This window comes from Pavona decussata, unplaced genomic scaffold, assembly GCF_977016875.1.
Source record: "Pavona decussata unplaced genomic scaffold, jaPavDecu1.1 SCAFFOLD_192, whole genome shotgun sequence".
In the NCBI taxonomy this organism is placed as follows: domain Eukaryota; kingdom Metazoa; phylum Cnidaria; class Anthozoa; order Scleractinia; family Agariciidae; genus Pavona; species Pavona decussata.
In genome coordinates this window covers 1,465,715-1,484,808 of record NW_028145601.1, presented here as the reverse complement: position 1 = coordinate 1,484,808, position 19,094 = coordinate 1,465,715, and the positions used below count along the sequence as shown (strand labels likewise).

At 39.0% G+C, this 19,094-nt stretch overlaps 1 pseudogene across 1 annotated transcript in view; it reads left to right on the top strand.

The window, feature by feature from the left end:
- The first annotated feature begins 1,015 nt into the window (after nucleotides 1-1,015).
- Nucleotides 1,016-19,094, top strand: part of LOC146462098 (uncharacterized) — a 35,288-nt pseudogene continuing 17,209 nt past the window's right edge. Inside the window, exons 1-4 of the transcript XR_014857263.1 lie at nucleotides 1,016-1,124; nucleotides 6,044-6,172; nucleotides 11,095-11,223; nucleotides 16,148-16,276. The product of XR_014857263.1 is annotated as an uncharacterized LOC146462098 (transcript). The remainder of the gene's footprint in view (nucleotides 1,125-6,043; nucleotides 6,173-11,094; nucleotides 11,224-16,147; nucleotides 16,277-19,094) is intronic.

Sequence of the window (19,094 nt, the reverse complement as noted above, 5' to 3'; positions counted from 1 at the left end):
CCAAAGCAAAACACTGATGTTTGATGCTGTTAGTCCGTCGAATTCTCCGTTTTTGACAGTTGAATTCCATATGAACAAACAGTACGATTGAAATCTAGAAAATCCTCGCGAGTTCATCCAAAGCCAGTTGGTGACCTTTGCCATTTCCAGCGAATGCAGATGTGCCGCGAAATCGTTGTCTATTTTAAACAGACTTATCCCTTTACCAATTTTCCACGTTTGGTGGACGTATCTTGTTAACCGCACAGGATTTCTACATCCACTCCACTCTGTCGGCTTAACTTCTGTGCTTCCAGAGAGTCCACAGAACGTCCCGTCGCCGGTCGGCCGTGCCATCGACAAAAATGTGGTTTTCGGATGCTAAAACACTTTTAACCTTACAAAAATCGAACTTATATTTACAACAGGAAACAAAGATTATAAAAAGTGAAGAACGAAGAGCGGATGATCCAAATTCGGGCGCGATTTCAACAGATTGTTCCACCACAAGGTCGCATCGAATTTAGTGTCGACCCGTACAATTTATTTTTGAGCCGGTCTGCTCGCGCATGCGCTTGACCGTGAACTAATCACAAGTGTGTTTTTCCTCCTAGCTTTTCATACTTTTGATCATTGCCTGACCATTTTGTTGAAATAAACAACGAGGTATTTCTTTATTCATTTTCTGAGTTTTAGCATGTACCTCAAGACGTACCACTTGGAAGACAGCTGTTCATGTTATATGTAGATGCAACTCAATCTTAGACATCAGATGTGAGCGCTAGCCGAAAGGGGTTTGCCTAAAAAGGTCTAGGGGCCGGCTTTCCTCTCCCTCTTTGTCGGACTGAGCACAAGACCATCTCCGCTGGCATAAGAGACCTGCGGTGTCAGAGGTTTCTTTTGCCAGGACTGTTGTATTATTTCAGAATAAAAGGGAGCGAGATTAAAACATGACGTTTCGGCGACAACATGTAACATGATGATCACATTAACAGGATGATTACATTGACTTTCAGGCCTTCTTTGCGAAGAGAAATAAGCGCGCGGTCAGTGGATCAGCGATTCAGGCGATCGACAGAACGGTATCAGTTGTGACTTTGCTGGGGAGCGAATGGACCTAACAGGAAAACAACTTCAAGGTCTCAGTAAGTCTTGAACAATCATGTTTTATTTTATGTTGTTTCTTTTAATTTCACTGTCGTGTTTGCGTTAGATCGAGAACGAAATATTTTCGAATTAGCGATGTCATTGATTATTCTAGCTGTGAAGTTGTTCGTTTCAAGAACCATCGCTTAACTTATGTTGTTATTTTCGCACTTCTTTGTGAGAAAACGTCCTTTCAGTTAAATACCGTAAGTTTACCTAGCTAATCCACACAATCAGACTTTCTGCGAATGCCTTAAGGTGGAGTTCCACTGTGGCGTAAATTTTAGTTGCGTACAGACGTGAATTGAGCTGGCTTTACGTACGTAAATAAAATAAGACGCGATGTATGAGCGGCGTGCGTAAATGTAAAAAGTTGAACAGCATTCAACTTTTTACGTTTATGCACGCGACTGATAGATCGCTTCTTATTTTATTTAGGTACGTAAAGCCAGCTCAATGCACGTCTGTACGCACGTAAAATTTACGCGACAGTGGAAATCCACCTTTAAGAAGTTGAACAGCACTCAACTTTTTGCTCATACATCGCTTCTTATTCTATTTACGTACGTAAAAACCAGCTAAATTCATTTCTGTACGCACGTAAAATTTACGCGACAGTGGAAATCCACCTTTAGTTACTTTCTAGAATAGGCCTTATCACGGTTTTCGAGGCCATTTTGACGGGTAGGCAAACAGGCTTGAAATAACAGTGTTTGTATGGAAATCCGATGTCAAATAATTTTCATAAAACATCGCTTCTGAAAAATAACAGGCTTGAAATAAAAGTGTTTGTATGGAAATCCGATGTCAAATAATTTCCATAAAACATCGCTTCTAAAAAATTCATGAATTGGAAACTTTTGGCACTAGAAAAAGGATTTTAAGAAAAAAATTGGAGGGATGTAACCGTGACGGAAAGCGTCCAGTCGTGTTTTCAACTTTCCATACATTTCCCTGTATTTTTTGACCGCTTAATACACAAAGAGTTGCCTCTAAGACGTTTACGGTCTTTTTATGGAGTTAACATCTTGTTTAGCTTGAAGCAAATATTGTCTCTCATTTTAAAACACAGTCTATGCACTGCTGCAAACAAAGGGAGAAAACTGACTGAGCCTCCACAATTCAAACGCACTATATCAGTGGAGCGAAGCATTTGCAAAAACACACTCGTTATTTAAATACAATTCAAGCCTTTTCAGTATTACTGTGACACGTTGCACAGCTCTATAACACGCTACAACGATTACTAGAGAACTAAAAAAACAAATAGCCGTGCCAAGAAACACAACTGCTTGTGACAAACACTAATATCCGCGCCCGGCATTGCAGCAATTACAGAATGAAGCTCATTGCACGATACAAGCAATGATTAATTCCTGTCCTAACATTACCCAAATCTCAACAAGAAAGGCAGTTAAAACTATCAAGCACTTAAAAGAGCCAAGCCAAACCCAGCTGAAATGCCCTATGTGGTATAACAACAACGTCGTTGAACACACGGAATAAGAGGTCATACTCAAAACGAAGAGAATTCAAAGAGGAAACTGAAAAATCGTTAGGTGAAAATGACCTCTCGGATGATGAACATATGATGGCTAAATCCAAACCCGCTACAAATACTTGCGAGCAGCGCAGGCTTTTAAAACCAATTCACCCCTTTAAAAAAAAAAACCTACTTGTATAAGCTAGATTTAAAAAGGCTAAAACAAGCGCCAGAAAGTGACGTAGGCTTGTCAGTCTTTATTTACACACCGAATTCTAAACCATAGGCAGCCCAAACTGACAAAATCATTATTTTCATAAGAAAACTGGTTATTGGTACTGGCTTTTGCTTCAAAAGATTTTCCAAAATAGTCATTTGGAATTCACATCGAAGGAATATTTTTTCAGTCAATAAGTCGATTTTCTTGTGATCAGTGTGATGTTAGAAACAAATTGAGTTTTCCTGGAGGGGGCAGCCCCCGCGCTATGTACGGCCCTGTAAAATCTCCACAGTACTTTTTATAAGAAAAGTAACGGGACAAGATGGGAGAATTTGTTCTTTGATATTAGAGGTCCTGTATTAAGCGGTATTAGCTAAGCAGTACTAGCTAACCTTCATGAATGGCTCAATGTAAATAAGCTCAGCCTGAATATTGTCAAAACGGAATTAATGTTAATAGGCTCACGGCAGAGACTGGCTAGTACTACAAGTGGCCATTCACTTACTGTACAAATTGAAGGTCACGAAATTGATAGAGTGCCCCACACCAAATCCTTAGGACTTTACATCGATCAAAATCTTTCGTAGTCCAAACATGTTAATAAGACTGCCAAGATTATCTCCTCTGGCATAGGTGCACTTAAAAAACCGAGACCGTTCTTTTGCGACGATACAACAACAACAACAACAACAAGCTTTATTTGCATGACTATAACAAATACAGTATTGCAAAAGCTATTCATAGCTAATTATTGATTCGTTAACTAATTCTTAAGATAACTTAAAATAAAATAAAATAAAGTAACTGAAGTCTTTGCTTATTTTAAACTTTTCATACAGTAGAAGTAATCATTCCGGAGAGAAGTTTGTCTCTCAATTCGAAGCACGAGGTAACAAATGAAATTAATTGAGTGTTTATAAAATAGTCTGTTGAGTTCATTATATGCGATAGTAAAGTTTCTTTTACTAATAGTCGTGTTAATGGAAGGCTAGGTTCTATTTTAGAAAAGAACATATCTCTTAAAGAAGAGTAACTTGGGCAATCTAATAAAAAATGAATTTCGTCTTCAATGGTTTTACGGTTGCAAACATTAGACACCCTTTCATTACGGGGTATGTTGTCGTATCTTCCTGTTTCAATCAAAAGCTTGTGGCTGCTTATTCTTAGTTTCACTAATGCTTTCCTAGAAGCGTTTTTCCTTGTGAGAACTAGACCGCTGTATTTTAATAACTTCTCCACAGTACTTTAATAAGAAAAGTAACGGGACAAGATGGGAGAATTTGTTCTTTGATATTAGAGGTTAAAGGGTTAACTGAGATGAAAAACTGAACTACAACGTCGGTCTGTACGGATGCCAAGCCTTGGCTAGAATGAACAATCACAATCATACATTGAGCGTTTTTCTTTTATAATACAAAATTAAAATAATGAAAAGATTCTCTTGTCGTTAAAGGGAGAGTTTCACGGTTCGGCGCATGTGCGAGCGATAAGGTAAGCGCTGTCAAGCCAATTGTTTTTGGACCAATTAGAAGCGAGTACACAACACCGGCGGGATATGGCGGGCAAGTCTTCAGTATAACTTGCTGGCATAAAAATAAAACTGACATGACCGGCCAGTGTTTTGGTCACGTTTCAGAAAGAAACAAAAAGGCTGTCCATGTAAAACACATGGGGATTTTTGCAGCGCCGGTTGGACATTCAAGAAATGCCAGAACTTATGCGAACGTATACGGTTTTATTTTAGTACAATGTCGATATCTCGCGGCATCGACCCTTTTTTATTACGCACGGTTCGAAAAGCCGAGAAGCTCCCTAAATCCAGTATTTCATCAGCATTCAGTGATAAACTTCCTATATAGTGTGTACACTCGATAACCTGATTTTATTAGACCAGCGAGAAGGCGAAGAACGAGAAATCCGCAAGCTTCAAGAAGCGATGCGACTGTTTAGTAACAACACCACTGAGCGTCCTTCCGAGATGCTGGAATGCATTTGAGAAAACTCTCCATAGTGGCAAATCAAAACTGCGTTTGCCATTCGAAATGACCATAATTGTATAGATAAATGAATACCTTACAATAGATTTTGTAGTTTGCCGCAAACCTTTTGGATTTTTTTCTACTGCCCGCTATTCGAGCCCGCTAATAGACTACAACTAACTCGCACATTTGATCTCATATTTATTGGCTTCGCGTCTCACTGTTGTACAATTTTTTCCATCCAAAGCAAAACACTGATGTTTGATGCTGTTAGTCCGTCGAATTCTCCGTTTTTGACAGTTGAATTCCATATGAACAAACAGTACGATTGAAATCTAGAAAATCCTCGCGAGTTCATCCAAAGCCAGTTGGTGACCTTTGCCATTTCCAGCGAATGCAGATGTGCCGCGAAATCGTTGTCTATTTTAAACAGACTTATCCCTTTACCAATTTTCCACGTTTGGTGGACGTATCTTGTTAACCGCACAGGATTTCTACATCCACTCCACTCTGTCCGCTTAACTTCTGTGCTTCCAGAGAGTCCACAGAACGTCCCGTCGCCGGTCGGCCGTGCCATCGACAAAAATGTGGTTTTCGGATGCTAAAACACTTTTAACCTTACAAAAATCGAACTTATATTTACAACAGGAAACAAAGATTATAAAAAGTGAAGAACGAAGAGCGGATGATCCAAATTCGGGCGCGATTTCAACAGATTGTTCCACCACAAGGTCGCATCGAATTTAGTGTCGACCCGTACAATTTATTTTTGAGCCGGTCTGCTCGCGCATGCGCTTGACCGTGAACTAATCACAAGTGTGTTTTTCCTCCTAGCTTTTCATACTTTTGATCATTGCCTGACCATTTTGTTGAAATAAACAACGAGGTATTTCTTTATTCATTTTCTGAGTTTTAGCATGTACCTCAAGACGTACCACTTGGAAGACAGCTGTTCATGTTATATGTAGATGCAACTCAATCTTAGACATCAGATGTGAGCGCTAGCCGAAAGGGGTTTGCCTAAAAAGGTCTAGGGGCCGGCTTTCCTCTCCCTCTTTGTCGGACTGAGCACAAGACCATCTCCGCTGGCATAAGAGACCTGCGGTGTCAGAGGTTTCTTTTGCCAGGACTGTTGTATTATTTCAGAATAAAAGGGAGCGAGATTAAAACATGACGTTTCGGCGACAACATGTAACATGATGATCACATTAACAGGATGATTACATTGACTTTCAGGCCTTCTTTGCGAAGAGAAATAAGCGCGCGGTCAGTGGATCAGCGATTCAGGCGATCGACAGAACGGTATCAGTTGTGACTTTGCTGGGGAGCGAATGGACCTAACAGGAAAACAACTTCAAGGTCTCAGTAAGTCTTGAACAATCATGTTTTATTTTATGTTGTTTCTTTTAATTTCACTGTCGTGTTTGCGTTAGATCGAGAACGAAATATTTTCGAATTAGCGATGTCATTGATTATTCTAGCTGTGAAGTTGTTCGTTTCAAGAACCATCGCTTAACTTATGTTGTTATTTTCGCACTTCTTTGTGAGAAAACGTCCTTTCAGTTAAATACCGTAAGTTTACCTAGCTAATCCACACAATCAGACTTTCTGCGAATGCCTTAAGGTGGAGTTCCACTGTGGCGTAAATTTTAGTTGCGTACAGACGTGAATTGAGCTGGCTTTACGTACGTAAATAAAATAAGACGCGATGTATGAGCGGCGTGCGTAAATGTAAAAAGTTGAACAGCATTCAACTTTTTACGTTTATGCACGCGACTGATAGATCGCTTCTTATTTTATTTAGGTACGTAAAGCCAGCTCAATGCACGTCTGTACGCACGTAAAATTTACGCGACAGTGGAAATCCACCTTTAAGAAGTTGAACAGCACTCAACTTTTTGCTCATACATCGCTTCTTATTCTATTTACGTACGTAAAAACCAGCTAAATTCATTTCTGTACGCACGTAAAATTTACGCGACAGTGGAAATCCACCTTTAGTTACTTTCTAGAATAGGCCTTATCACGGTTTTCGAGGCCATTTTGACGGGTAGGCAAACAGGCTTGAAATAACAGTGTTTGTATGGAAATCCGATGTCAAATAATTTTCATAAAACATCGCTTCTGAAAAATAACAGGCTTGAAATAAAAGTGTTTGTATGGAAATCCGATGTCAAATAATTTCCATAAAACATCGCTTCTAAAAAATTCATGAATTGGAAACTTTTGGCACTAGAAAAAGGATTTTAAGAAAAAAATTGGAGGGATGTAACCGTGACGGAAAGCGTCCAGTCGTGTTTTCAACTTTCCATACATTTCCCTGTATTTTTTGACCGCTTAATACACAAAGAGTTGCCTCTAAGACGTTTACGGTCTTTTTATGGAGTTAACATCTTGTTTAGCTTGAAGCAAATATTGTCTCTCATTTTAAAACACAGTCTATGCACTGCTGCAAACAAAGGGAGAAAACTGACTGAGCCTCCACAATTCAAACGCACTATATCAGTGGAGCGAAGCATTTGCAAAAACACACTCGTTATTTAAATACAATTCAAGCCTTTTCAGTATTACTGTGACACGTTGCACAGCTCTATAACACGCTACAACGATTACTAGAGAACTAAAAAAACAAATAGCCGTGCCAAGAAACACAACTGCTTGTGACAAACACTAATATCCGCGCCCGGCATTGCAGCAATTACAGAATGAAGCTCATTGCACGATACAAGCAATGATTAATTCCTGTCCTAACATTACCCAAATCTCAACAAGAAAGGCAGTTAAAACTATCAAGCACTTAAAAGAGCCAAGCCAAACCCAGCTGAAATGCCCTATGTGGTATAACAACAACGTCGTTGAACACACGGAATAAGAGGTCATACTCAAAACGAAGAGAATTCAAAGAGGAAACTGAAAAATCGTTAGGTGAAAATGACCTCTCGGATGATGAACATATGATGGCTAAATCCAAACCCGCTACAAATACTTGCGAGCAGCGCAGGCTTTTAAAACCAATTCACCCCTTTAAAAAAAAAAACCTACTTGTATAAGCTAGATTTAAAAAGGCTAAAACAAGCGCCAGAAAGTGACGTAGGCTTGTCAGTCTTTATTTACACACCGAATTCTAAACCATAGGCAGCCCAAACTGACAAAATCATTATTTTCATAAGAAAACTGGTTATTGGTACTGGCTTTTGCTTCAAAAGATTTTCCAAAATAGTCATTTGGAATTCACATCGAAGGAATATTTTTTCAGTCAATAAGTCGATTTTCTTGTGATCAGTGTGATGTTAGAAACAAATTGAGTTTTCCTGGAGGGGGCAGCCCCCGCGCTATGTACGGCCCTGTAAAATCTCCACAGTACTTTTTATAAGAAAAGTAACGGGACAAGATGGGAGAATTTGTTCTTTGATATTAGAGGTCCTGTATTAAGCGGTATTAGCTAAGCAGTACTAGCTAACCTTCATGAATGGCTCAATGTAAATAAGCTCAGCCTGAATATTGTCAAAACGGAATTAATGTTAATAGGCTCACGGCAGAGACTGGCTAGTACTACAAGTGGCCATTCACTTACTGTACAAATTGAAGGTCACGAAATTGATAGAGTGCCCCACACCAAATCCTTAGGACTTTACATCGATCAAAATCTTTCGTAGTCCAAACATGTTAATAAGACTGCCAAGATTATCTCCTCTGGCATAGGTGCACTTAAAAAACCGAGACCGTTCTTTTGCGACGATACAACAACAACAACAACAACAACAAGCTTTATTTGCATGACTATAACAAATACAGTATTGCAAAAGCTATTCATAGCTAATTATTGATTCGTTAACTAATTCTTAAGATAACTTAAAATAAAATAAAATAAAGTAACTGAAGTCTTTGCTTATTTTAAACTTTTCATACAGTAGAAGTAATCATTCCGGAGAGAAGTTTGTCTCTCAATTCGAAGCACGAGGTAACAAATGAAATTAATTGAGTGTTTATAAAATAGTCTGTTGAGTTCATTATATGCGATAGTAAAGTTTCTTTTACTAATAGTCGTGTTAATGGAAGGCTAGGTTCTATTTTAGAAAAGAACATATCTCTTAAAGAAGAGTAACTTGGGCAATCTAATAAAAAATGAATTTCGTCTTCAATGGTTTTACGGTTGCAAACATTAGACACCCTTTCATTACGGGGTATGTTGTCGTATCTTCCTGTTTCAATCAAAAGCTTGTGGCTGCTTATTCTTAGTTTCACTAATGCTTTCCTAGAAGCGTTTTTCCTTGTGAGAACTAGACCGCTGTATTTTAATAACTTCTCCACAGTACTTTAATAAGAAAAGTAACGGGACAAGATGGGAGAATTTGTTCTTTGATATTAGAGGTTAAAGGGTTAACTGAGATGAAAAACTGAACTACAACGTCGGTCTGTACGGATGCCAAGCCTTGGCTAGAATGAACAATCACAATCATACATTGAGCGTTTTTCTTTTATAATACAAAATTAAAATAATGAAAAGATTCTCTTGTCGTTAAAGGGAGAGTTTCACGGTTCGGCGCATGTGCGAGCGATAAGGTAAGCGCTGTCAAGCCAATTGTTTTTGGACCAATTAGAAGCGAGTACACAACACCGGCGGGATATGGCGGGCAAGTCTTCAGTATAACTTGCTGGCATAAAAATAAAACTGACATGACCGGCCAGTGTTTTGGTCACGTTTCAGAAAGAAACAAAAAGGCTGTCCATGTAAAACACATGGGGATTTTTGCAGCGCCGGTTGGACATTCAAGAAATGCCAGAACTTATGCGAACGTATACGGTTTTATTTTAGTACAATGTCGATATCTCGCGGCATCGACCCTTTTTTATTACGCACGGTTCGAAAAGCCGAGAAGCTCCCTAAATCCAGTATTTCATCAGCATTCAGTGATAAACTTCCTATATAGTGTGTACACTCGATAACCTGATTTTATTAGACCAGCGAGAAGGCGAAGAACGAGAAATCCGCAAGCTTCAAGAAGCGATGCGACTGTTTAGTAACAACACCACTGAGCGTCCTTCCGAGATGCTGGAATGCATTTGAGAAAACTCTCCATAGTGGCAAATCAAAACTGCGTTTGCCATTCGAAATGACCATAATTGTATAGATAAATGAATACCTTACAATAGATTTTGTAGTTTGCCGCAAACCTTTTGGATTTTTTTCTACTGCCCGCTATTCGAGCCCGCTAATAGACTACAACTAACTCGCACATTTGATCTCATATTTATTGGCTTCGCGTCTCACTGTTGTACAATTTTTTCCATCCAAAGCAAAACACTGATGTTTGATGCTGTTAGTCCGTCGAATTCTCCGTTTTTGACAGTTGAATTCCATATGAACAAACAGTACGATTGAAATCTAGAAAATCCTCGCGAGTTCATCCAAAGCCAGTTGGTGACCTTTGCCATTTCCAGCGAATGCAGATGTGCCGCGAAATCGTTGTCTATTTTAAACAGACTTATCCCTTTACCAATTTTCCACGTTTGGTGGACGTATCTTGTTAACCGCACAGGATTTCTACATCCACTCCACTCTGTCCGCTTAACTTCTGTGCTTCCAGAGAGTCCACAGAACGTCCCGTCGCCGGTCGGCCGTGCCATCGACAAAAATGTGGTTTTCGGATGCTAAAACACTTTTAACCTTACAAAAATCGAACTTATATTTACAACAGGAAACAAAGATTATAAAAAGTGAAGAACGAAGAGCGGATGATCCAAATTCGGGCGCGATTTCAACAGATTGTTCCACCACAAGGTCGCATCGAATTTAGTGTCGACCCGTACAATTTATTTTTGAGCCGGTCTGCTCGCGCATGCGCTTGACCGTGAACTAATCACAAGTGTGTTTTTCCTCCTAGCTTTTCATACTTTTGATCATTGCCTGACCATTTTGTTGAAATAAACAACGAGGTATTTCTTTATTCATTTTCTGAGTTTTAGCATGTACCTCAAGACGTACCACTTGGAAGACAGCTGTTCATGTTATATGTAGATGCAACTCAATCTTAGACATCAGATGTGAGCGCTAGCCGAAAGGGGTTTGCCTAAAAAGGTCTAGGGGCCGGCTTTCCTCTCCCTCTTTGTCGGACTGAGCACAAGACCATCTCCGCTGGCATAAGAGACCTGCGGTGTCAGAGGTTTCTTTTGCCAGGACTGTTGTATTATTTCAGAATAAAAGGGAGCGAGATTAAAACATGACGTTTCGGCGACAACATGTAACATGATGATCACATTAACAGGATGATTACATTGACTTTCAGGCCTTCTTTGCGAAGAGAAATAAGCGCGCGGTCAGTGGATCAGCGATTCAGGCGATCGACAGAACGGTATCAGTTGTGACTTTGCTGGGGAGCGAATGGACCTAACAGGAAAACAACTTCAAGGTCTCAGTAAGTCTTGAACAATCATGTTTTATTTTATGTTGTTTCTTTTAATTTCACTGTCGTGTTTGCGTTAGATCGAGAACGAAATATTTTCGAATTAGCGATGTCATTGATTATTCTAGCTGTGAAGTTGTTCGTTTCAAGAACCATCGCTTAACTCATGTTGTTATTTTCGCACTTCTTTGTGAGAAAACGTCCTTTCAGTTAAATACCGTAAGTTTACCTAGCTAATCCACACAATCAGACTTTCTGCGAATGCCTTAAGGTGGAGTTCCACTGTGGCGTAAATTTTAGTTGCGTACAGACGTGAATTGAGCTGGCTTTACGTACGTAAATAAAATAAGACGCGATGTATGAGCGGCGTGCGTAAATGTAAAAAGTTGAACAGCATTCAACTTTTTACGTTTATGCACGCGACTGATAGATCGCTTCTTATTTTATTTAGGTACGTAAAGCCAGCTCAATGCACGTCTGTACGCACGTAAAATTTACGCGACAGTGGAAATCCACCTTTAAGAAGTTGAACAGCACTCAACTTTTTGCTCATACATCGCTTCTTATTCTATTTACGTACGTAAAAACCAGCTAAATTCATTTCTGTACGCACGTAAAATTTACGCGACAGTGGAAATCCACCTTTAGTTACTTTCTAGAATAGGCCTTATCACGGTTTTCGAGGCCATTTTGACGGGTAGGCAAACAGGCTTGAAATAACAGTGTTTGTATGGAAATCCGATGTCAAATAATTTTCATAAAACATCGCTTCTGAAAAATAACAGGCTTGAAATAAAAGTGTTTGTATGGAAATCCGATGTCAAATAATTTCCATAAAACATCGCTTCTAAAAAATTCATGAATTGGAAACTTTTGGCACTAGAAAAAGGATTTTAAGAAAAAAATTGGAGGGATGTAACCGTGACGGAAAGCGTCCAGTCGTGTTTTCAACTTTCCATACATTTCCCTGTATTTTTTGACCGCTTAATACACAAAGAGTTGCCTCTAAGACGTTTACGGTCTTTTTATGGAGTTAACATCTTGTTTAGCTTGAAGCAAATATTGTCTCTCATTTTAAAACACAGTCTATGCACTGCTGCAAACAAAGGGAGAAAACTGACTGAGCCTCCACAATTCAAACGCACTATATCAGTGGAGCGAAGCATTTGCAAAAACACACTCGTTATTTAAATACAATTCAAGCCTTTTCAGTATTACTGTGACACGTTGCACAGCTCTATAACACGCTACAACGATTACTAGAGAACTAAAAAAACAAATAGCCGTGCCAAGAAACACAACTGCTTGTGACAAACACTAATATCCGCGCCCGGCATTGCAGCAATTACAGAATGAAGCTCATTGCACGATACAAGCAATGATTAATTCCTGTCCTAACATTACCCAAATCTCAACAAGAAAGGCAGTTAAAACTATCAAGCACTTAAAAGAGCCAAGCCAAACCCAGCTGAAATGCCCTATGTGGTATAACAACAACGTCGTTGAACACACGGAATAAGAGGTCATACTCAAAACGAAGAGAATTCAAAGAGGAAACTGAAAAATCGTTAGGTGAAAATGACCTCTCGGATGATGAACATATGATGGCTAAATCCAAACCCGCTACAAATACTTGCGAGCAGCGCAGGCTTTTAAAACCAATTCACCCCTTTAAAAAAAAAAACCTACTTGTATAAGCTAGATTTAAAAAGGCTAAAACAAGCGCCAGAAAGTGACGTAGGCTTGTCAGTCTTTATTTACACACCGAATTCTAAACCATAGGCAGCCCAAACTGACAAAATCATTATTTTCATAAGAAAACTGGTTATTGGTACTGGCTTTTGCTTCAAAAGATTTTCCAAAATAGTCATTTGGAATTCACATCGAAGGAATATTTTTTCAGTCAATAAGTCGATTTTCTTGTGATCAGTGTGATGTTAGAAACAAATTGAGTTTTCCTGGAGGGGGCAGCCCCCGCGCTATGTACGGCCCTGTAAAATCTCCACAGTACTTTTTATAAGAAAAGTAACGGGACAAGATGGGAGAATTTGTTCTTTGATATTAGAGGTCCTGTATTAAGCGGTATTAGCTAAGCAGTACTAGCTAACCTTCATGAATGGCTCAATGTAAATAAGCTCAGCCTGAATATTGTCAAAACGGAATTAATGTTAATAGGCTCACGGCAGAGACTGGCTAGTACTACAAGTGGCCATTCACTTACTGTACAAATTGAAGGTCACGAAATTGATAGAGTGCCCCACACCAAATCCTTAGGACTTTACATCGATCAAAATCTTTCGTAGTCCAAACATGTTAATAAGACTGCCAAGATTATCTCCTCTGGCATAGGTGCACTTAAAAAACCGAGACCGTTCTTTTGCGACGATACAACAACAACAACAACAACAAGCTTTATTTGCATGACTATAACAAATACAGTATTGCAAAAGCTATTCATAGCTAATTATTGATTCGTTAACTAATTCTTAAGATAACTTAAAATAAAATAAAATAAAATAAAGTAACTGAAGTCTTTGCTTATTTTAAACTTTTCATACAGTAGAAGTAATCATTCCGGAGAGAAGTTTGTCTCTCAATTCGAAGCACGAGGTAACAAATGAAATTAATTGAGTGTTTATAAAATAGTCTGTTGAGTTCATTATATGCGATAGTAAAGTTTCTTTTACTAATAGTCGTGTTAATGGAAGGCTAGGTTCTATTTTAGAAAAGAACATATCTCTTAAAGAAGAGTAACTTGGGCAATCTAATAAAAAATGAATTTCGTCTTCAATGGTTTTACGGTTGCAAACATTAGACACCCTTTCATTACGGGGTATGTTGTCGTATCTTCCTGTTTCAATCAAAAGCTTGTGGCTGCTTATTCTTAGTTTCACTAATGCTTTCCTAGAAGCGTTTTTCCTTGTGAGAACTAGACCGCTGTATTTTAATAACTTCTCCACAGTACTTTAATAAGAAAAGTAACGGGACAAGATGGGAGAATTTGTTCTTTGATATTAGAGGTTAAAGGGTTAACTGAGATGAAAAACTGAACTACAACGTCGGTCTGTACGGATGCCAAGCCTTGGCTAGAATGAACAATCACAATCATACATTGAGCGTTTTTCTTTTATAATACAAAATTAAAATAATGAAAAGATTCTCTTGTCGTTAAAGGGAGAGTTTCACGGTTCGGCGCATGTGCGAGCGATAAGGTAAGCGCTGTCAAGCCAATTGTTTTTGGACCAATTAGAAGCGAGTACACAACACCGGCGGGATATGGCGGGCAAGTCTTCAGTATAACTTGCTGGCATAAAAATAAAACTGACATGACCGGCCAGTGTTTTGGTCACGTTTCAGAAAGAAACAAAAAGGCTGTCCATGTAAAACACATGGGGATTTTTGCAGCGCCGGTTGGACATTCAAGAAATGCCAGAACTTATGCGAACGTATACGGTTTTATTTTAGTACAATGTCGATATCTCGCGGCATCGACCCTTTTTTATTACGCACGGTTCGAAAAGCCGAGAAGCTCCCTAAATCCAGTATTTCATCAGCATTCAGTGATAAACTTCCTATATAGTGTGTACACTCGATAACCTGATTTTATTAGACCAGCGAGAAGGCGAAGAACGAGAAATCCGCAAGCTTCAAGAAGCGATGCGACTGTTTAGTAACAACACCACTGAGCGTCCTTCCGAGATGCTGGAATGCATTTGAGAAAACTCTCCATAGTGGCAAATCAAAACTGCGTTTGCCATTCGAAATGACCATAATTGTATAGATAAATGAATACCTTACAATAGATTTTGTAGTTTGCCGCAAACCTTTTGGATTTTTTTCTACTGCCCGCTATTCGAGCCCGCTAATAGACTACAACTAACTCGCACATTTGATCTCATATTTATTGGCTTCGCGTCTCACTGTTGTACAATTTTTTCCATCCAAAGCAAAACACTGATGTTTGATGCTGTTAGTCCGTCGAATTCTCCGTTTTTGACAGTTGAATTCCATATGAACAAACAGTACGATTGAAATCTAGAAAATCCTCGCGAGTTCATCCAAAGCCAGTTGGTGACCTTTGCCATTTCCAGCGAATGCAGATGTGCCGCGAAATCGTTGTCTATTTTAAACAGACTTATCCCTTTACCAATTTTCCACGTTTGGTGGACGTATCTTGTTAACCGCACAGGATTTCTACATCCACTCCACTCTGTCGGCTTAACTTCTGTGCTTCCAGAGAGTCCACAGAACGTCCCGTCGCCGGTCGGCCGTGCCATCGACAAAAATGTGGTTTTCGGATGCTAAAACACTTTTAACCTTACAAAAATCGAACTTATATTTACAACAGGAAACAAAGATTATAAAAAGTGAAGAACGAAGAGCGGATGATCCAAATTCGGGCGCGATTTCAACAGATTGTTCCACCACAAGGTCGCATCGAATTTAGTGTCGACCCGTACAATTTATTTTTGAGCCGGTCTGCTCGCGCATGCGCTTGACCGTGAACTAATCACAAGTGTGTTTTTCCTCCTAGCTTTTCATACTTTTGATCATTGCCTGACCATTTTGTTGAAATAAACAACGAGGTATTTCTTTATTCATTTTCTGAGTTTTAGCATGTACCTCAAGACGTACCACTTGGAAGACAGCTGTTCATGTTATATGTAGATGCAACTCAATCTTAGACATCAGATGTGAGCGCTAGCCGAAAGGGGTTTGCCTAAAAAGGTCTAGGGGCCGGCTTTCCTCTCCCTCTTTGTCGGACTGAGCACAAGACCATCTCCGCTGGCATAAGAGACCTGCGGTGTCAGAGGTTTCTTTTGCCAGGACTGTTGTATTATTTCAGAATAAAAGGGAGCGAGATTAAAACATGACGTTTCGGCGACAACATGTAACATGATGATCACATTAACAGGATGATTACATTGACTTTCAGGCCTTCTTTGCGAAGAGAAATAAGCGCGCGGTCAGTGGATCAGCGATTCAGGCGATCGACAGAACGGTATCAGTTGTGACTTTGCTGGGGAGCGAATGGACCTAACAGGAAAACAACTTCAAGGTCTCAGTAAGTCTTGAACAATCATGTTTTATTTTATGTTGTTTCTTTTAATTTCACTGTCGTGTTTGCGTTAGATCGAGAACGAAATATTTTCGAATTAGCGATGTCATTGATTATTCTAGCTGTGAAGTTGTTCGTTTCAAGAACCATCGCTTAACTTATGTTGTTATTTTCGCACTTCTTTGTGAGAAAACGTCCTTTCAGTTAAATACCGTAAGTTTACCTAGCTAATCCACACAATCAGACTTTCTGCGAATGCCTTAAGGTGGAGTTCCACTGTGGCGTAAATTTTAGTTGCGTACAGACGTGAATTGAGCTGGCTTTACGTACGTAAATAAAATAAGACGCGATGTATGAGCGGCGTGCGTAAATGTAAAAAGTTGAACAGCATTCAACTTTTTACGTTTATGCACGCGACTGATAGATCGCTTCTTATTTTATTTAGGTACGTAAAGCCAGCTCAATGCACGTCTGTACGCACGTAAAATTTACGCGACAGTGGAAATCCACCTTTAAGAAGTTGAACAGCACTCAACTTTTTGCTCATACATCGCTTCTTATTCTATTTACGTACGTAAAAACCAGCTAAATTCATTTCTGTACGCACGTAAAATTTACGCGACAGTGGAAATCCACCTTTAGTTACTTTCTAGAATAGGCCTTATCACGGTTTTCGAGGCCATTTTGACGGGTAGGCAAACAGGCTTGAAATAACAGTGTTTGTATGGAAATCCGATGTCAAATAATTTTCATAAAACATCGCTTCTGAAAAATAACAGGCTTGAAATAAAAGTGTTTGTATGGAAATCCGATGTCAAATAATTTCCATAAAACATCGCTTCTAAAAAATTCATGAATTGGAAACTTTTGGCACTAGAAAAAGGATTTTAAGAAAAAAATTGGAGGGATGTAACCGTGACGGAAAGCGTCCAGTCGTGTTTTCAACTTTCCATACATTTCCCTGTATTTTTTGACCGCTTAATACACAAAGAGTTGCCTCTAAGACGTTTACGGTCTTTTTATGGAGTTAACATCTTGTTTAGCTTGAAGCAAATATTGTCTCTCATTTTAAAACACAGTCTATGCACTGCTGCAAACAAAGGGAGAAAACTGACTGAGCCTCCACAATTCAAACGCACTATATCAGTGGAGCGAAGCATTTGCAAAAACACACTCGTTATTTAAATACAATTCAAGCCTTTTCAGTATTACTGTGACACGTTGCACAGCTCTATAACACGCTACAACGATTACTAGAGAACTAAAAAACCAAATAGCCGTGCCAAGAAACACAACTGCTTGTGACAAACACTAATATCCGCGCCCGGCATTGCAGCAATTACAGAATGAAGCTCATTGCACGATACAAGCAATGATTAATTCCTGTCCTAACATTACCCAAATCTCAACAAGAAAGGCAGTTAAAACTATCAAGCACTTAAAAGAGCCAAGCCAAACCCAGCTGAAATGCCCTATGTGGTATAACAACAACGTCGTTGAACACACGGAATAAGAGGTCATACTCAAAACGAAGAGAATTCAAAGAGGAAACTGAAAAATCGTTAGGTGAAAATGACCTCTCGGATGATGAACATATGATGGCTAAATCCAAACCCGCTACAAATACTTGCGAGCAGCGCAGGCTTTTAAAACCAATTCACCCCTTTAAAAAAAAAAACCTACTTGTATAAGCTAGATTTAAAAAGGCTAAAACAAGCGCCAGAAAGTGACGTAGGCTTGTCAGTCTTTATTTACACACCGAATTCTAAACCATAGCCAGCCCAAACTGACAAAATCATTATTTTCATAAGAAAACTGGTTATTGGTACTGGCTTTTGCTTCAAAAGATTTTCCAAAATAGTCATTTGGAATTCACATCGAAGGAATATTTTTTCAGTCAATAAGTCGATTTTCTTGTGATCAGTGTGATGTTAGAAACAACTTGAGTTTTCCTGGAGGGGGCAGCCCCCGCGCTATGTACGGCCCTGTAAAATCTCCACAGTGCTTTTTATAAGAAAAGTAACGGGACAAGATGGGAGAATTTGTTCTTTGATATTAGAGGTCCTGTATTAAGCGGTTTTAGCTAAGCAGTACTAGCTAACCTTCATGAATGGCTCAATGTAAATAAGCTCAGCCTGAATATTGTCAAAACGGAATTAATGTTAATAGGCTCACGGCAGAGACTGGCTAGTACTACAAGTGGCCATTCACTTACTGTACAAATTGAAGGTCACGAAATTGATAGAGTGCCCCACACCAAATCCTTAGGACTTTACATCGATCAAAATCTTTCGTAGTCCAAACATGTTAATAAGACTGCCAAGATTATCTCCTCTGGCATAGGTGCACTTAAAAAACCGAGACCGTTCTTTTGCGACGATACAACAACAACAACAACAACAACAAGCTTTATTTGCATGACTATAACAAATACAGTATTGCAAAAGCTATTCATAGCTAATTATTGATTCGTTAACTAATTCTTAAGATAACTTAAAATAAAATAAAATAAAGTAACTGAAGTCTTTGCTTATTTTAAACTTTTCATACAGTAGAAGTAATCATTCCGGAGAGAAGTTTGTCTCTCAATTCGAAGCACGAGGTAACAAATGAAATTAATTGAGTGTTTATAAAATAGTCTGTTGAGTTCATTATATGCGATAGTAAAGTTTCTTTTACTAATAGTCGTGTTAATGGAAGGCTAGGTTCTATTTTAGAAAAGAACATATCTCTTAAAGAAGAGTAACTTGGGCAATCTAATAAAAAATGAATTTCGTCTTCAATGGTTTTACGGTTGCAAACATTAGACACCCTTTCATTACGG